The sequence below is a fragment of the Euphorbia lathyris genome, chromosome 1 (assembly GCF_963576675.1).
Source record: "Euphorbia lathyris chromosome 1, ddEupLath1.1, whole genome shotgun sequence".
NCBI lineage: Eukaryota > Viridiplantae > Streptophyta > Magnoliopsida > Malpighiales > Euphorbiaceae > Euphorbia > Euphorbia lathyris.
Genome location: NC_088910.1, coordinates 94263786 through 94268249, shown reverse-complemented (window position 1 = coordinate 94268249; position 4464 = coordinate 94263786). Strand labels below are relative to the sequence as shown.

The following is a 4464-nucleotide window of genomic DNA, read 5'->3' as shown; positions in this document are numbered from 1 at the left end:
GCAAAATCTAAGATAACAAAATCAGTAGGAAAAATAAATTTGTCAACTTTCACCAAAACGTCTTCAATTATACCATATGGTCTTTTAGTGGATTGATCCGCTAATTGCAAAACCATATTGGTACGTTTGATGTCTTCTTCTAAACCTAATTTTTCAAAAATAGATAATGGCATCAAGTTTATACTAGCTCCTAAATCACAAAGACAACTTGGGAATTCCATATTTCCCAATTTACACGGAATGGTAAAGCATCCGGGATCTTTGAGTTTAGTAGGTAATTTGCTTGATACTATCGAACTACAATCTTCAGTAAGTGAAATGGATGAAATTCCTTCCTAACTAATCTTTTTTGAAATTAAATCTTTCAAGAACTTTCCATAGTTAGGAATTTGCGTAATTGCATCCATGAATGTTAAATTTATATGCAAATTTTTAAGTTTATCTATAAATGATAAAAGTTGTTTATCATGGTCCTTATTTCGGACCCTATGTGGAAAAGGGGTTTTGGAACAAAAGGTTTCGTATTAGAGTCAATTGGTGTATCTTTTTCTTTTAATGTATCTTCTTTGGATTTTGGTAAATCATTTCCAGGTAAAGTTGAATTTCCGGGCATCTCCGGACCTGAGTAGTTTTTCCCCGAGCGAAGAGTGATAGCCTTAACATGCTCTTTCAGATTTTCTTCCGTTTGGCTGGGAAGACTTCCCTCTTTGCGGGATGGAATTGATTTAGCAAGTTGTCCAATTTGAACCTCCAAATTATGGATGCTAGATGATTGGTTTTTGATAAGCTGATCGAATTTACTTTCGATCCGTTTAAAACCATCGTCTTGATTACTTACCTTTCCATTCATAGCATCTATAAATTTGTCGATTTTTGAAGATAAAGTGCTAATCGTATCTCTTGTTTGATTTTGATAATTATTTACACGATATTGATTAGCATTTGCATTATTATTATTATTACTATCTTTCCAATTAAAGTTAGGATGATTTCTCCATCCAGGATTATAAGTATTAGAATAAGGATTAGTAGTTTGGTTTTGTCCTTGGACAAAATTTACCTGTTCTATCTCATTCATACCTTCGTAATCAATGTCTGTCTGGATCGGATTATTAGGATCGCACGGTGCCATAAACTTATCAATTTTGTGCGATAAAGCAGAAAATTGGGCTTGTAACATCACAACTGGATCAAGATTCATTATACCTTTAACCGATGATGTACCTGAGGATGATGGTTTCGCCATTGGTATATGTCCACGCTCTGCCGGCCACATACTGCTGTTGATTGCCATTTCCTCCAAAAGTTCTCTTGCTTGGGCGGACGTCTTCTTCATAAATAACCCTCCAGACATAGCATCTAATGAACCTCTAGTTGTAGGATTTAATCCATTATAGAATGTCTGCATTAAAAGTGCATCTGGCAGTTGGTGGTGTGGGCATAAACGTTGAAGTTCTTTAAAACGTTCCCAAGCCTCATAAAGAGTTTCATTATCATTTTGGGTAAAAGATGTCAATTCTTTGATGACTCTTGCGGTTTTTGCTAAAGGAAAATATTTTGATAAAAACGCTTGGGCTAATTGGTCCCAAGTTTCAAATGTTGCAGCAGGCATAGAAGTTAACCAAATTTTTGCCTTATCCTTCAAAGTGAAAGGGAAGAGGCGAAGTTTGATTGCTTCGGCTGTTACATCGGTAATTTTAAAAGTGTCACAAATTTCTAAGAAATTTGTCAAATGGGCATTAGGGTTTTCGTTAGGTAGTCCGTAAAACGTTACGTTGTTTTGCAACATATTAAGCAAAGCAGGCTTAATTTCAAATTGATTTGCGTTTATACGGGGTCTAACTACACTATTAGTTACACCGGCCATTCCTGGCCTAGCATAATCCATAAGTGTCGGTGGATCGGCCATATTTTCTGGCTAGATTTTTTTGGTTTTTATTGGGTGTTTTGTCTTTGTTTTTGTTGTTTTTCTTGTTTTTCTTAAGTGTTCTTTCAATTTCTGGATCAAAAGGGTCTGGTGGCGTGTCCGAATTTCGCGAACTGCGCATGAACTTGAAATTGTTACACGAGCCAAACTACCTTCAAAACAAAATTGAAAACAAATATGTTATATAAACTGAAAATAAATAAAATATAAAAGTTGTATAATGTGTAAACCTAGATTCGAAAATAAAATACGAAAAATAAAAAATTTTGTCAAAAATTTTGGCGTATCCCCGGCAACGGCGCCAAAAACTTGTTGAGCGATTTCCGCAAGTGCACGGTTTCGCTTGTAGTAATAAAAATATCGATCCCACAGGGATACGTTTTTTTAACGAAAAACTTATTTTTGAATTTATTAATTTCGAACTTGTTAGATTTACTATTAATTGTAAATGAAAAGTGAAATTTGTCTAATTGAATTTAGGAAATTGTTTAATTGAGTTTGTGGACTTTGAGTATTTGAAAATGCTGGAATAAGATTTTATATTTAGAATAAATCGATTGTTAGAAAGATCTTCTGATTTAGGGATGAATTTTACAAAACATGAACATTTAGAACTTTTAGAAAAATAATGAATGTATTCATTTGCATTAAGCAAAGAAAACAACTTAAACTTTGTATCAATTATGATGATGAAATAAATGACGAAACCTCTAATTAATTGGCTTTGAACGCGACAAAACCCTTACTCAAATTAAAACTCTTTCGAGATGATAATTTGCCTAAGTGTTCAATAAAGTTTCCTTGTAATGATTTTGAATTTAACTACGTGTTAATGAAAACACCAGCCTCACTTATATTGGATTGGTTACCATAAGTGCTGCATAACGATTTGTCGAATAGAACGGACTTTATTAGATGAAAAATAAATTGATACAAGTTTACAGAGAACATGGAGCATCGAGTTCTTCGAGGGCGTGCAAGTGAACGGCTGATCAGTCCTTTCCTTGGGTTTCCTTAGAGGTTGTCAGGCTCAGGGGCGAACACTCTACTCAATCTTCTCGCTGTAACTTCGTAATAGGGATTCGGTCGGCCACTACCATGATGCAAACTAAAACTGGAACAATGTCTAAACGCTACTGAGTTGTAATTAAACTATAAACAATATGTGTACATCATCTTGTTTTGTACATAATCTAATTTCTAACTCTCGAATTGTTTTTACTTAGAACTTAGACATTAGTTCTACGCTCTGATTCTATATCTATATTACATAACATTACATTGCATTTTTTCTCAACATCAACTCTTTATTTATAGATGTTGAAGGGTTGTGATTGAAGTGATGTATCCTTTGTGAAAAATTGTATCCGTTGGTTAAGAGTCGTGTCCGTTGTGAAAGGACGTCTTTATCCATTTGAGCGAACGCGTTTCTTGGATTTCAACATGTGTTAAATGCACTTTGGCAGAATTTTTGCACTTACCGAGAATGGGAATCCTCGGCCGTGAATGGGGGAGCATTAAGTTGAACATTGGACGAAGGGAGGAAATATGAACCACGCGTGTCGCGGCCGCGGGTAGGGGATTCGCTGTCGCGGCACGGTGAGTTTTCCATTTCTTTGCTTTCGTTTGTGTCCTCGACTTGGTGCTTTCGATTTACGTCGTCTTTGACTCCTTTTGTAGGGTTTTTCTTCTGTTTTTGATCCTTTTTCGTTCCTATTTGGATTTTACTAAATATTTAGGTACCTTGCAAGAAAGAAAGATATTTGAGAGTAAAAGTAATCTAAACAGATATAAATAACACAAATTCGTAATAAAAATGATGTAAATATTAATGATATTTTAGGTATATTTTGGGCTTAACAAATCTCCACACTTAATCTTTTGCTAGTCCCGAGCAAAATTTCACTGAATTTATTCCTTAACTAATCTCTTTATGAAAATAAAACATATATCTTTGTGTTTTACTTTTTAAATTAGTTAAGCCGAAAAGACTAACTTCGCATGGCAAATTTATACGCAAAATATCAAACTAACTTAGTATAAATACGATATATCATTCGTCTTGTATTTCAATGTTTAAATTGAAGTATTCGGGACGATGTAAGCACGCATGTTATTGAGTCTTTCATCTCAAGGCATTTCAAAGCACCAAATTTCCTTTCCCAAACTTGAATTATTATATATGAGTATAAAGTTTAATTTATTTGCTTAGTTACGCCCGTGATAAGGGTGGTCTCGATCGTAACTTTATATGCATTTGTTTGTGTTCGCTTAAGAGGTACCGACCATACCATGGGTGGACGCAATCGTTACTTTAAACTTTAAACACGCTTAATTTTTCTAATTTTTAAACGTTCCTTTCATACCTCGATTGTGATAAGGGTGGTCGCAATCGTGGCCAAAAGTACGCTTTACTTATTTATTTCTTCCCTTTCATACCTCGACTGTGATAAGGTTGGTCTCAATCGTGGCCAAAAGTTAAGAATATGATTTATTGAATATAACTTGGGAAAAAGAAAATTAGCACATTCATCCTA

General features: G+C 34.5%; 1 non-coding gene across 1 annotated transcript; it reads left to right on the top strand.

The window, feature by feature from the left end:
- The first annotated feature begins 1424 nt into the window (after nucleotides 1-1424).
- LOC136216182 (small nucleolar RNA R71) lies at nucleotides 1425-1531 on the top strand. The gene has a single exon (XR_010683172.1). It is a non-coding gene; the product is annotated as a small nucleolar RNA R71 (small nucleolar RNA).
- Nucleotides 1532-4464: the final 2933 nt, after the last annotated feature.